Here is a 16,531-nt window from a genome sequence, read left to right on the forward strand (position 1 = left end):
TTTGCTGAACTCAGGAATCTGCACAGAATTTCAAAATGGAACCCTTTATTTAATCCTCGGGTATAGCATACTCGAGTTCCGTCAACCATAACTGGGTAGAAGTCCTAAGTAATTTGCAATTGTATTTTGAGTATCGTCTGCACTGAGAATTGAACCTTCAGCCTCCAAAAGAGTGTAACTTTAAAATTGAATTTTACCAAGTATTTTATTTACTACACCATGGGTCCTTACACAAGGATTCCCGACCTCGACATAAAGGCTCCCGACCTTGATAGAAAGGCTCCCGGCCCCCACACATCTGAAAAAGATTGGAGGTAACAGATCAAAACGTGAAAAACCCACTCAAGATTAGAACAGTACCAGATGGGTGACCATTTGGGAAGACTAGGTGCTGTATGTACCTTCTGGGAAGGTTGGGCGTGGGGCCAACACCCTCACCCTGTAAAAAGAACTCCTCGCTACAAAATCATCTAAATAAGTTGTAGATGGCCTATGCCCCTCCAGGGGCTCAAGGGCTATGGATGGGATGGACAACACTTCCAGAAGCCAGAGTTGTGCCAAAAGAAGATCATGCTGATCGTTTGATGGTCTGTAACAAGTCTCATCCATTAGTTTTTTGAATGCAGACAAAATCATTACGGTGGCGAAGTACTGTCAACAAATTGATGAAATGCATCAAAAACTTTAACAGCAACACCTAGCATTAGTCAACAGAAAAGGTCCAATTCTCCTCAATGACAATGTCCACCCACAGTTGCTAAACCGACCTTGCAGAAGTTGAACGAATTAGGCTATGGAACTTGAGCCTCATCCCTTTTACTCTCCAGACCTTTCGCCTACCGACTACCACTTTTTCAAGCATCTCAACGATGAAAAATGTTCATGGAAGAATGCTTCAAAAACCTAAGCGATATCAAAAACGCCTTCAGCGACTTCATTGCCATCTGAACGCAATATTTTTACATTACTGGCATAAATACACTTGTTTTGCCTTGGCAAAATGTGTCGATTCTCATGATGCTTATTTCGATCATTAAATTTTTGTTGGAGCCGAGATATGTTCATCTGAATTGAAAAGTTAAAAATCGCAAGAACTTTCTTGTCACCCTGATATAATAATATAAAATGGTTTTTCTTGCCGACTTCTTTCTGTGATGTTATAGGGGATGCTGATAAAGAGGCTTTTGAGAATCGCCTAAAGTAAAAAAAATAAAATATTTTCAAATTGTTTTAGAAATGATGGTTCACCAAATTTTGTTTGAATTCTTGGAACTGATATAAATGATGTGCTAATTTTACTAGTCACAACCTACTTTATAACAGCTCTGTTTGATCTAAATAATCAATCAGTGAGCTGATGTTAATTAATAACTGAAGTATTGGAAGTATTTCTGTACGTGTGTGTGATGGGAAAATATGACAATAATGTCAGAATTTCATAACACCAAACATTTAATTATTATCAACAATTTAAAAATAGTTATGAAAATTAGGACATATAAAGAGCTGTGTTTGGGTCTTTGCTTTACTATATTTACAGTATTTCAAAAAACTATTTTGTATTATTGATTTAAATAAGCAAATCATTTTGATAGTAATATAGGTGTGATAAATGAACAAAACATTTATATATATATATATATATATATATTAACCCTTATCCCTGAGTGGCTTCCGGGCCTTGATAAGTGGTGATCACTGTGTAAAAAAAAAAATATATATATATATATATCCACTTGCTGAATTCAGCTCTTTGTTAAGAAAATTAACTATTGCTATTTAGTATTAATCATTGCTGCTAATAAAAGAAATGTGGCATCCAGGTAATGGGTACAGCAGAAGTAATAAAATACTAGTGTTATAATGTTTTTTTACTTTTGTGACAAGAGTATAATAAGAAAGTACACTATGACAAAACAGTTGTGTGTGTATGACATGCACACTTATTTTTATTAACACTCAAAATGAGATTATTGATTAAAATATAAAAAGATGCCAAAACAAAACAAATAACCAGTTTTTATTGTTATTTTGTGCTTAATGGGAGTATGGGTCATATAAAAAAAACATTTTTTTATTATCATTCATTCCTCAGAATTTATTCTCAAGGTTTCCTTATAGCTATTGTATATATATATGAAAATGCTTAACACTTCAACAAAGTGATGTAAAAAGAAAAAAAAAAAAAACTTTTTTAGAATGTCCTTGTATGACTTATTTATGGAGAATTGATTTTTTTTGTCTTTTCATTGATCTTGGGCAATTCTCAAATAACAATCAGAGTTGAAAATAGTCAACAATTGGGAAATTTTCACATTCTGTTTGGGCATATCAGTATTTTCTAGCGATAAAACATGATAAAGAATCAAATGCTCGTTCAAAGAATCTCAGTGAATGCTACCTTTAGATAATTAACATCATATTTAAATGTGATAATCATGTATTGGGCACATAACTAATTTCACAAAAACATTATACTATGATTGCTATTAATTATTGCTAATATTTTTATTTGTCTAGAATTTTCCCTAAATTAAAAAACAAAAATGAAGAAAAATCTGTATGTTGTACCTACTTGTGACAGAAAAAAAAATATATTCCAAAAATTACATTTTTTTTTTTTTTACATGGAAGTCACCACTTATCAAGGCCCGGAGGCCACTTGGGGATAAGGGTTATTGCGTGTACAGTAATTAATGGGACAATATTGTAGTAATCGTTAGTAATGGAGATCTGATAAAGTGTCTTAAGGGGGTGGTTCATCAGGAACTTGTTTATGTTGGACTTGAAGACATCCAAGTTGTAGTCAGGTGGGAAACAGGCAAACGGAAGAGTTCCACAGTCGTGCACTTCTAAGAAAGAAGATTTGTTCATGGAATCTACGTTTTGATTTAGGCACAGATAAAGAGTGGGAAAAATTAATGACAGCGGTTTCAGTTAGATGGGTGTTTTTCATGAAAGATTGACGAGGGGGGACCAGAGATTGGAGCTCAGACGAACACTTCCCATGGAAATAACGGTAAAACAATGACAGGCTCGCAACGTCCCTTCTGTAGGAGAGAGGTTGCAGGGAAGAGAACAGGGCATCCCCCACTAGGCTACGAAGTCTATTTTGTACTCTGTCAAGGCAGGATAGGCTGTTTTTAGCAGCTCCTACCCAGATATGGCAGCAGTACTCCATCCTTGGACGTACTTGACTTTTATTTGATCAACTATTTTTATTTTTAAAAACAAGAAAACCAAATTTTGTGGCCAAATGAACAGCGATGATGTTGCAACATTCTCTTAAAAAAACAAGAAAAATAATTCCAAATAATTCAAACTTTTAGAAAAACAATTTTTAACACAGAAACATTGGAAAAACTCGAATTCACTTAAAAATGATTTTCTTTATAAAAATAAAACTACTTGAACAATTTACATGATTTTTGGAATTGATATTTTCTTTTCATCATGGGTATGTACACAATACAGATTTTACTTTATTCTTTGATATAGGGGTAATTCTGAACAAGCACTTACTAAAGATATAATTCCTTGAAATTGTCCAGTGAAATACCCCAAAATTTTTAGGACAGAAAAAATAAAAAACGTTGAAACAATTAGAAATATTCTTTATACCACCAATTAGGAAAAGGCCATATACTTACAAGTGCACAAAAAAAACTTATTTGAGTTATCTTATGAAATTAAACATGTCTAAAATGAAGATTCGCTTTATAGAAAACTATCAGATATACATCTAATTCTTTTAAAAAAAGAATATCTTTTTAAATAAAAATAATGAAGTAAAAAAAAAAAAAAAAAAAAAAAAAAAAAAAAAAAGAAACCGAGACATGTGCATGCAAGTATTTATTTCTAAACAGTTCACTTGTAAGTAAAAAATACTCGAGCTGAGATGAAAACCTAAAGACAGCGAGTCAAATATGATAACCATCAGGCAGCTTGACAAATGTCATCTGAAAGATTCACACATGCGCTTTGATGAAATAGTTGACAAACAGATAAAAATCTGATGTGCCCCACCTCACATACCAATTTTTCAATTTTGACCCCTTAGCAACCCCTTTTTTTTGGATGAAAGCCAATCAAAAATTTTTAATGTGTCTGAATATCCTATATACCAAATTTCAAGTCTATAAATCAAAAATTTGTTGATTATATCAGTCAAGAAGTGTCCTCACACACCTTCACTATTTAGTTCCTAGTCAGTGAACGGGGACTTGTACATGACAGACTCGTGCATGAAATGATTCATTCAGTCAAAGACGAATGTATAATCAACATCAGTTATCTCTTGGTTCCTGGTGTACAGGTAAGGCCCTTCATTCACTCACAATAATGATAAATAATGCAGCAATTATCTGTTTTCATTCGGTTCATATTTATATGATAGGTTTTATATATTTGGTTACATGTGTTATTTTTTATGCTAGAGTTTAGAATACATGAACAATTGTAACATGAACAATAAACTAAATAAAATACACATTTCTTTATTACTGAAAAGCAATAAATAAAACTTTCATTTAAGTTATTATAATGGAGATTTGGCCTCACTATTGGATCGAAATGAAGCACACTTCTGTATAGTTACAGGAAACCATCCTCACAGGCATTACGTCCTACTTTGCCTACCACCGTTACCAAAGAATGTTGACTGGTCCGATTATAGCTAATTTTTTTGTCTGTCCCAAGAATCTTTTTTTATCTATTATTTTTTTTTTTTTTAAAAGGAAGGGGTTATATTCCACCATTATAAACTGATGCCATGTCTAATTTTGTAGTGGAAGACAGAAATACATTTATAACAGATTTGGAGCCTGTCTAAAAGTACATATTTGTCACATATGCAGTTTTTTTTTATTATTTCAGGTACTGAGAATGATTATCCTATGTTAATAATAATACTGTCATTACTACCTACGTACATGCAAATAAATGTAATTCAAAACAGATTTTGTTATTTATAATAAATGGAATGGCTAATTTACATGATTTTAAAAAGCCAGCCATAATAAGTTATGGCATTAATACAAAGACCAATAATTACATTGTCATTTTTTAAATACTTTGAATGTTATTCACATACTTTCGATTTAAATTTGAGAGTAAAAAAAGAAAGAAAAAAAAAACGCTACCAAATATTAGTTACAGAAAACTTATTAACATTTTAAATGAATTATATGTATAGCGAGTACAGTGCACAAGTGATTTGAATAGGTCTCGGGAGAAATTTAATAGACTCTGAACTGAAGTTCCTAAATAAAATGTATTAAAATTAGAAGCTTAACACTATTTCTTGTGTATTTGGATTCATGTCCAATGAATCCACTGTTATTTTCAGTATCATTTTTAGGTTTTGGTTAATGTGACCTCTGACCTTCAGGTGCATCTTGTCGAACTTGGAAATTTGGACAGAATTTCTAATGGAACCCTTTATTTACTTTACAGGCAGAGCATGCTCATTCCGTCAGCCATGATTGGCTGAAGGTCCCAAGTAACTCCCAATTGTATTTTAAGGATCCTTGGCACAGTGGTTAGAGTACTTGGAAAAAAATCAATTGTAATAGTGATATTCTCCTGAAAGTTAAAGGTTCAATTCTCAGTATAAGCGACTGAGAAATATGAATGCTTATGACTAATTTCATACAAACACTTTAATAAGTCATGCAATATTTTTTATGTTCTGCAATTATTAAGGTAAAGATTGATAATTTGTATTGTTCGGATTACGCTTCTCATTTTGGAGAAAACTAGCCAACTAACATAAACATGTATTTTTGTTTAAAACCTTCAATATAGACAAGACCAAGACAAATTGGCTAAGCTAACCTACTTTTACTCATGCCAATAAAAATATGTATCTTTTGCAATTAAAGATTTTTTTTCATATGGTTAAACTAACAATTCCTCTGGTAAATTCAACACCTGCTGCCAAAACTTCCAACTCCACACTGTTGTTAAAAATTCCAACTCCAAAACTGGGCATCACCTTCACCCCTTATTTTTTATATGACCGACCCTTTGAAGCACGCACACATGCTAACCAAGTTGTGATTTTCCCTACATTTTGTAACAGATTGTGTACTAAATTAAAAGATTATAAAAATATGAAAAAATTACGTTTATGTTTAACAGTGTAAACTAAAAATGTCTCCATTGGGGGGGGGGGGGGGGCTGTACACCTTAATTACAATAATGAAATCATCAGCTAACATTTAAAATCAATTAGGAAATTAAAATAAAAACCTATGAAAGATAGTTACAAGAAATAGCGTTACAGACTAAAAATTACTCGCATTATTTGGACTATCCTCATCTTGATTTTTATTTGCACATCGTTTCATTTGATGTAACTTCCGACCTTCTTCACATGTATCGTCAAACTCTAGAATCTGCACAAAATTCCAAACAGAATCCTTTATTGTATCCATGAGGGTAGCATGCTCTTGTTCCATCAGCCATGACTGGGGTAAATTCCCAATTTTATTTTTGATTGTTGCCAGCACTGAGGATTGAATCTTCAACCTCCAGAAGAGTGTAACTTAAAACTGAATTTTACCAAGTACTTTACTCACTAAGCCATGGGTCTGACAAGATACATCTGAAGAAGGTCGAAAGTTGCATTGTCTAAAATGTTGTGCGAATAACACTGAAGATGAGAATGGTAATCCGAATAATTCAAATAATACGAATAACAAAATTGTTAGCTAACATTTGAAATCAATTAGGAAAATAAATAGAAACAAAAATGTACGAAAGTTATAATAAATATTGTTATAGACCAAAAATTACTCCATTTAATCTGAACAAAATTATGAAAATAAGATAAACATGACAATGCAAAGTGATCATTTAAATGGAGCAAAAGACCTTTGGCTAAAAACGTATTAACCCCATTCAATGCTTGTGATTAGAATAAAGGAACTGATAAAAGCAAAATGAGGATAATCTTTATATCCTAATAATCAGGGCTGAGATATTAAAAGTATTAGTTTTTAAATTAGAAAAAAAGAAATTTTTGTTGAAGAGGAAAGAGGGCATTTAATTACTTGCAATGAGAAAGTAGTACAAAATAATTCAACCCTAAATATATCATAAAAAGATTATTGTTCAGTTTTATGAAAAAAATGCATGATACATCTTGCATTATACAGGAAAAAATGTTTGGCAATGTGAGTAATTAAGACTTGAGAAAACTGCATAAAATGAAACTTCAATAAAACCACCAAGAAAATGTGTGGGTATATATATATATCCAGGTTAATATTTTTCAGAGGTAAAGCAATACCGAAACATGCTGATGAACGTGCAGAGACATTAATGCTTACATAAAATATATATACATAAAGAAAACACAAAAGGATTATTGGTGACTAGTCATGTCCCTATAGTTTAAGTATGAAATTAAATAACTATTATCGAAATGGACATATTAGTTTCACATTCAAAGATCATTTTCAAGTTTTCTTTCTCCTACATTTATTTATTCAACCAAAGAATGATATGCTAGCCTATCATACTATTTCAACCTTTGCTCAAAAGATAGATCCATACCTTTCCTGTAAGTATTAGTGTAAGCGATCTAGTCACCAAGTGTAACCATCACACCACCGGCATACTCATGAGAAATTACTAAGTGGCTACAATTATAGCAATCATAATCGTTAAATTGCTAAACAAATGAATTCAATTAATGGGTAACATATCTGTTATATAGAGGGATGATTAATAAATAAGGATATATTATAATTTTTTAAAAAAGAAAATAATTGTGAGCAATGATAATTCATTAATAATTTTAAGCTTTGAAACAAGTATTTCAGGTTTGGACAAAAATATTTTCTCAAAAATATTTTTTTTTATTTGATGAAATGAATCATTCAACTCAAACACAATAGTTACAAATAAAATATAAGTGTACAAATAATATTTTTTTCTCTTCCTAGCACAGTCATGATATAACAGTATGTTTCAAGTATAAAAGCAATCAAGAATTTAAATATCCATCATTTAAAGAAATATTTACAATTAAAAGGGATTTAAATTATTTAAATAAAAATATATTTAGACAAAAATAATAACTGAGTATCCCCTCCTCCTTATTTCATAATTATATAGATCAGGCATTGGATAAACCTTTTCAAGCTACACCAGAGATAGCTCATTCTCAGACAGGCTGCATTGGACAAATAGTGACAATTATTGGGGGAAAAAATTAATGTATTCAAGATGAATAAGAGCTATAAATAGAAACAAAACAAAACATTTTCATAATCCATGAATAAAAATCTTTACAGGTGTAGATTTAACAATCTGACAAAGAAGAAGAAAAAAAAAAAAAGAAGAAACGCATAATAAGGATTACACAATGTTTCTCATTAGATCAACGAAGTCAAGCAATGTTGAGCCTGGTCAGCACCAATAGGTAATAACTACAAGAGTTTCCTTTTCATCTTGAGCAACAATGGAAGATCTCCCTTGAGAATGTCTGTGTTGGGAATATAGCAAGGCATTACTTGAGTTCAGTAGCAGCTGAGCAGGAACTACTAGAAGCTCTTATCCTGCCTTGACAGAGTTCAAATAGACTTTGTAGGGGAATACCCCTTTCTCTTAGAAGAAATTTTGCGAGCCTGTCTCTGCTCTATCATTATTTTCATGGCAAGTGCTCGCCTGAGCTCCAACCTATGACCCCTCCCCCCAGACAGTCAAACTTTCATGAAAAACACCCACCTAGCTGAAACCAACATCAATAACTCCCCACTTTTTATCTGTGCCTAAACCTAAATGTGGATTCCATGAACAAAGCTCCTTTCTTAGAACTCTCTTCTGTTTGCCTCCTTTCCAGCTGACTACAATATGGTCATCTTCAAGTCCAACATAAACAAGTTCTTGATGAGTCATCCCCTTAAGTAATCCAATTTACCAAATTTCCACTACAAACGATTACTACACACTAACACTCATTTAACCCTTATCCTCAAGTGGAAAAAAAAAAAAAAAAAAAAGCATAGAAATCCAGGACTACTACAAACAATGCCAAGCAGAGAAATATATTATTGAGGAGTTTATGTGCACAACCAAGGCTTAAGAGTCTAGTGGAATTCACACATTCTTAAACCCTCAAAATATTTCATAAGTTTTATGGGATTCTTTGTGTTTTACTATACTTAAAAGATAAGTATTACATGGAGGTGCTGTCATCTTATCTTTCTCCCTGTACAACACTGTCAGTACACATCGTTCATTATTTTGGTCTTAATGAACATTATTTCCAATGATTAAGGCACCTGAATATTAAAATAATTGCTTTATACTTGGATACTTTTTATACAGAAAGAGGTAGTCAAGATGGCAAAACACATAAAAAGCAAATAAACTAATTGTTTGTTATTATGATGCATCAAAATTCTACTAATTTGTTGCTCCATTAGCAGAAAAGGATTCAACAAGGAATTGCAGGTCTTTTTGTGCTCGGCTCACATCATGTTACCTTTTTTATTCTTTATTATCAAACCGAGATGAAAAAGCTCAATTATCCAAAAATGAAGAAGAGCTTAAATATAAGAAAATAAAATTTAAAAACATATACATATAAGGAAAAAAAAATTTTTTTAATCTTATCCGATAAGGAATACTAAATTAAAAATTACTAAATCCTTAAATTCCAGAGTTTCAAAGAATGCCTTCTCATCAGAGGAAAGATAATAGCACAATATAATTATGAAATGCTATTTCAGGCACAAAATGAAACTGCAAAATGTGAATACTAACATATTTGCATAAAAGAAAAAGTCGTTTATGCAAATATATTAGTATTCATATATTTTAACTTATATATATATATATATATCACTAGTTTCTAAGGCATTTCCTCTCCATTGTATAATTATCATAACGATATATATTTTAGTCCAATTTTTTTTTTCTTTCCAATAGTTTGATTTTATTTTAGTCATTCCCATTTAAATTAGTTTCCCCATACAAGGTGTGTGTGGGGGGGGGGGCCTCAATTTGGCTTTGAAAAGTGAGGGCGAAACCGGGTTGGCTGACTATCCCCTTATTTATGAAACATTTTTTTTTTAACTCCATTGAATGTTTCCCCCCCCCCCCGTCCTTTTTACCAAATACCAAATGGATACTAAAAAAACTCAGTCTTCCCTTTTTAATAACTAATATATATATATATATATATATATATATATATATATATATTTGTATTTCTCTTTATCTGCTCCACTTTTTCTCAAAGTATTGAGCCAATCTGGCTGAAATTCTATTGTGTTCTGGTGCATGTGTGTGTGTGTATATATATATATATATATATATATATATATATATATATATATATGAGAAATGAAGTACCTTTTTATGATTGTAAAGAATCAACAACTTGTTTTGTTCAGTGTTTCTGCTTTGTTCTCACTGTATGTGCTCATGTTTTTTTGTTTATGTAAGTATTATACCAACAGGCACAGTTAATGATCAATGAGGAGTTAAGTACTCCTACTTTCAGCCCTGAACCTTATATCATTATTCATTTTTAATTTCCTATTAGGTTGAGAAGTTCTTGCGAATTTTTCATATTGATTTTAAGGTGCAAGTCTATTATTGGGCCGAAAATGAAGTCGGTTACATGGAAAATCTGCAAAAAAACAATATAACGTACGTACTTGTCATTGCATGTACATGTCATATTCCAAAAATCACGTAAATCGATCAAGTAGTTTTTTTTTTATTTAAGAAAATCAAATATTAAAGCACAGTTAATCGAGAATAAGTCGAGCGCCATGTTGGATCGACACTATGTCAGCTAACGCCACCTAACAGCCAAATGCGATCTACGGATCAAAGAAGGGGGAGATAATTGACATATATATTTATTTTTTTATTTTTTATTTTTTTTTCCTGAAATGCCGAAAACAAACTTTTTCCTATTACAAATACAAATTAATAAAGTAACAATAACGACTTCTTTTCCTTTTTAGGAATGTCCGATTCAGTTATTTATTTGAAATAAAATGTCCGAATCAGTTATTTATTTGGAATGAAAAAAAAATATAAACTGATAAAATAAGACAACGACTTCTTTTCCTAAGAGTCAACAAATTAATAATTTCAAATACTGATTTCATGTCCGAATCAGTTTTTTTTAAATAGACTTTAAGCGGACATGAAAAAAAAGGCGATTATCTCCCCCTTCTTTGATCCGTGGATCGCATTTGGCTGTTAGGTGGCGTTAGCTGACATAGTGTCGATCCAACATGGCGCTCGACTTATTCTCGATTAACTGTGCTTTAATATTTGATTTTCTTAAATAAAAAAAAAACTACTTGATCGATTTACGTGATTTTTGGAATATGACATGTACATGCAATGACAAGTACGTACGTTATATTGTTTTTTTGCAGATTTTCCATGTAACCGACTTCATTTTCGGCCCAATAATAGACTTGCACCGATTTTAAATGTATTTTCAAATAAGATTTTGTTATAATACCTTTACTTTGTGTATCATTTTAAAGAGTGTTTTTTGCTCTATGTAATTATTTAAACTACAATCGTTTTAAAACAATTAGGTCTTCTTTTCAGAACACTGAACACAAGATGGAAAAAAAAAGCAAATTCGCACAATTTTTTTATTTCAATTCAAGCTAGGCCAAAAAGCTGCTGAAACAGCTCACAACATCAACAAAGCTCAGGAACCATTACTGAATGCACAACACAATAGTGAATTAAGAAATGTCATGATGGCGACGAGAGTCTCTTGAAGATAAGTGTAGTGGTCGGCCATCTGATGTTGACAACAATCAATTAAGAGTCTTAGTCAAAGCCAATCCATGCACAACTGTTTGAGAACTTGCTTCTGACTTAGACATAACGTATATGACTATTTTCAACCACTGGAGAGATTGAAAGACAAAAAAAACTTTATAAATGGATGCCCCATGAATTGAACAACAACCAAAAGAAATGCTGTTATGAAATTTCACACAAAGGTATTTTATGTGCCTGGCAGTATCCTTAGACAGGTTTTGTATCGGAATGCCTTCAATAAGTATTGGTAATTGAAATAATCTGATGAAAGAAGGAACATGCGATTTTGACCAAAGTTAACACCTTACACAGCCTAACATCACAAGTGCATTTAAGTTTTATTACCATACAAACCAAAAGGCCCGACTTAAAATCAACAGTAGGTTTTTTGATATGATGGGCTCATTAAAAATGAATGTTCCTGTTTAAAGCACAAGCGAAACATGATACTTGACATTCTACTTTTAAACTTTAATTAAAGCCATTATATATAAAAAATAATTTTATAAAATCAAGAGTAAGTTGTCTACAGTGTAATGTAAACTATAATGTATTGTTGACGAAGTCACTGTGGGGAAGCATGTAAAGTTTCCTTCCAGTGCACTGCAATGGGTCCTCAACTAGAGCAAGCAATCAAAAGCATCAATTGATTTGATTGAAAAATGAACGATTTCACCAATTTTGATGACAAAAATATTGGAGTGTGAAATATTTGTTGATCATCATTCAATCCAAAGTAACGTTGGGTCTCCCTACTATTATATAAAACGAACTTTATGTGTGCGAATGTGTTTGCACACATAAGTTCATTTCCTGTGGGCTCGAAAATGGCTGGGCCAATTTTTTTTTCAGTTTTACACGCAGGTACTTTATGTGCCTGGCTTAGATAGGTTTTGTATCAGAATAGCTTTGATAAATATTGATAAACAAATCCCAGTAAAATGAACAGGCGATTTTGACTAAAGTTAACACTTTATACAGCCTAACATCACGTGAATTTAAGAAGTTTTATTACCACACAAGCAGAAAAGTGCGACATATAAAATTCAACAGTAGGTTGTTTGATATGACAGGGGCGCATTCAAAATAAATGTTTGTTTAGAACACAATTGAACCATGATACTAAACTTTAATTCAAACCATTATACAAACATAATTTTACAAAATCAACAGTAGGTTTTCTACAGTGCAATGTACGTACATATCGTGGACTAGGACACTGCGGAAAGACATGTGAAGCTTCCTCCCGGTGAACTGTGGTGAGTCCCCAACTAGAACAGGCAATTGAAAAATGGTCAATTTCACCAATTTCGATGGTATTTCATTGACCCTCATTTAGCAACATCGGGTCTCCCTGCTAATGCGTGTATGCATATATGCATACACACACACACACACTCCTCTTACTAAATTAACTATTCACCACTCCAAATTTATTCTGATAAATGTATCTGGTTCATTTTACAATAAATTTACACAATTAACAGAACCTTCTCCTTGAATATAAAGAAATAAAAATGTTTAATTTTTATAACCTTATAGTTTATTGCTTTGCTTTAGTAATGAAACTGAATTTCAAAAATCTAGATTTCAGAACAGGTAGGGAGGATGCAAATAAAGTTTTAAAGTATTTTCTGCGTGCAGAGAATTTTATAGTCTGGAGGAGGTATGTTTTCTGGTTAATTCCCATTTCAGTTACCTGAATTATTTAAAGTTCGGCATTAATCCCAAGCATTTTTTTTTAATTAATTAAACCAGGTCTTAATTAAAATTTGTTTTTAAAATAAATTAAAAACATTAGTTTCATCATCCAGGTAAAGCACAAAAATGAAAACTACGTCGGAAAAATATAGACGTCATCTTTATAAACCAACTGAGAAAGGAACTAGATAAGGAAGAACGATAACTCAAGTTATACTTTATACCTTATATTTTAACTAGAAAATTAAAAACGCAATTTGGGTGACTGAAAATAGGAATTAGTCTGTTCCTAAAAATGCAAAGATACAATTATTATGATAATTACTAAAGTTCTTTTTTTATTGTTTTCCATGTGTTTATTTTTTTTTTATTTTTTTGAGTTTATCTACTAATCAACAAAATAACCAAGAAAATGAACAAGACTCGGTTTCCACACGTAACAACTTGTGGTTTTCTTCAAATTCTGTGATTTTGACAAGAAAAGTAAAAACAGTGGCGAATGGTCAGAGACGCAGACTGTGGGCTCGATGATCTAGGTTTGAATTCTGTCGAGACTACTGGATCATTTTCACGAATACCCTTGGGAAAAATATGAACCCATATATCTTCCCTCTAGCTGTAGATTAAATAGTAAGTAAATTAGACTCGAGCTTGGCAACTAGACCAGAAGGGAAAACTCTAGAATAACAGTCTTTCTCTGCTTCTTATCCCTGCAGTCCTCCTGCACCGTTTCCAATCTTCCTGAACTTCTTGCTACTAGACTTAGCAATGTAGATTCAGGAGGTGCGATAGAGATTGCGCAACCCTTGCTTCAATGTAAACTTCCAGAGTAGGCACCCTTACTCCAGAGACTGAAAAGATGCTATGCAGAGTTGAAAATGTACGAAGATGAAGAGAAAAGAAAAAAGAATCCAACGAACAAAAGACGACGTACTTATTATATTTAGAACGAACGCAAAACGAGAAATATTTTAATCCCCCCCTTTTTTTTTTAAATAAAACGACGAAAAAAAAAAAAAAAAAAAGGAAATATTTGTCGTCATAAAAAGGGTTTCCATGGGAGAGAAGAGAATAAAATGGGCGAGATATGAATAATTTGTGTTGCTATCTAATTACATGCAGCAAAGATTTATTTTCTTCATACGAAAAACACTAACAAAAAAAAAATAAATAAATAAAACAGGAAGGAAGGAATCCGCCATGTTCAAACCTCGAACAAAAGAGCTGAAACAAAGTTGTTCGGATTAAAAATCGACATTTTATATTAAAAATTATTATTACAAAAATAAATAAGGAGGAGAGTGCTTCGAAATAATAAGTATTAATCGTCTTGGGGAGAAGGATAAATATTAAAATATTATCGGAGAGTACAACAAAACTATTCGACTTGAACAATTATTGCTAAAACCAAGTAGGAAAACATGGTATAAAAACGAATATATAGTTCATAAAACTTGAAAGATTAGAGTCCAATGTAAAAAGGGAGAGAAAGGCAAACGGGTAATAACAATGGAGATTCGTTAGAGTTTAAAATATTGTGTGTATAGGAGACAATACATAGCAACCGTGTTGGAAGAAGCGCTTGAAAGCGAGGGTAATAAACTCACTATGTATTTTACTACTATTCAAAGACAACTCGAGTTGTGTGTGTACGCGTGCATATACAAGTGTATGTACACGCACATACTACCAAAAATATACAGTAAGGTGTATATCTATTTAGGTATTTACTTAAAAAAAAAAAAAATGTTCAATAAATAGGTGAATAAATACACACACCTATATAAGTTTCTGTATATATTTTTGTTAGTGTTGTTTGTTGTTCCAGTATTGACGTCAATAGTGCTCAATGGCAAGATGTTTGTCTCTCACACGCGCACACACACATTAAAATTTTATAAGGAGATGTAATGTTATGTATCGATTTTCAGTATTTACTTTAATAGTGCTCACCCTCGTGAGGACTCGTCAGGCTTCAATTAAAATTGAAGTTCGATTTCGGGTTTAATTCCTACGGAATTCCCTAGAAACCATTTAACAGTGGTTTTTTGGCCTTGATATGTGGTGACTCATCAGTAACTATTATTTATATATATATATATATATATATATATATATATATATATATATATATATATATATATATATATGTGTGTGTGTGTGTGTGTGTGGCCATCCCAAATGATGATCGAAACGACATCGAGCCAGGTGTGGCTCAGAATAAGAAGGGTGGGGACTAAAACGAACCTCAAAGAACAACACATTTGAAATACTATATATGTGTGTGTGTGTGTGTGTGTGTGTTCAACATTAATACACACAAAATGAGAAATGAACACAAAATCGGGGATCTAACGCCGATCTCACTGTATTATCGATTGGGAAGTTTGCAATAATCCCGTCTTTGTCATCATCATCATCATCAACAACGTTGTCGTCATTGCACCAGCCTCTCTCTCTCTCTCTCTTATCGTTGTCACGTCAAAAGCAGAGTCATCCACTTATAAATTTATCATCCACAAAAACAGGAGGGGAGAGAGAGAGGGAACGATGATGATCTAATAATAATCAATCATTCGATTATCAATTTGTTAAAGAAACGCGTGTAATCATTTATTTCGGGATCATACGCACACAATTTTTTTTTTTTTTGTCAAATACTGAAGAAACTTCGTGCTGGTTTTCATTTCATTTTCTTTTTTAGTTTAGTTTTTAATAACTACGATATTTTAAATAAAAATTGAAATGATTAATCATCTTTGCCGGTGGTAAATTCGTTGCACAAGTTTAGATTTAATTTACATAAAAATAAAAACACTAGAACTTAAATTTAATTGAATAAAACAAATGGTTTAAAATGAAAAAAAAATGTTCAAAAGAAAAAATTCAATGTTAAAAAATTAATTTTACTTAAAAATGAAATGAGTAAGGTTTTATTTTAATGATTATTAATAAAAAAAATATTTACAATTTTACTAAAATCAAATAAAGATAATCTACATTAAAATTT

The 16,531-nt window shown here is 31.8% G+C and overlaps 1 protein-coding gene across 15 annotated transcripts in view; it reads right to left on the reverse strand.

Moving 5' to 3' along the window:
* LOC145285966 (casein kinase I-like) overlaps window positions 1–16,531 on the reverse strand; it is a 205,235-nt gene that overhangs the window by 144,622 nt on the left and 44,082 nt on the right. The window lies entirely within an intron of this gene.

The sequence above is a fragment of the Euprymna scolopes genome, chromosome 10 (genome assembly GCF_053919585.1).
Source record: "Euprymna scolopes isolate OS-2025 chromosome 10, ASM5391958v1, whole genome shotgun sequence".
Classification (NCBI taxonomy): domain Eukaryota; kingdom Metazoa; phylum Mollusca; class Cephalopoda; order Sepiida; family Sepiolidae; genus Euprymna; species Euprymna scolopes.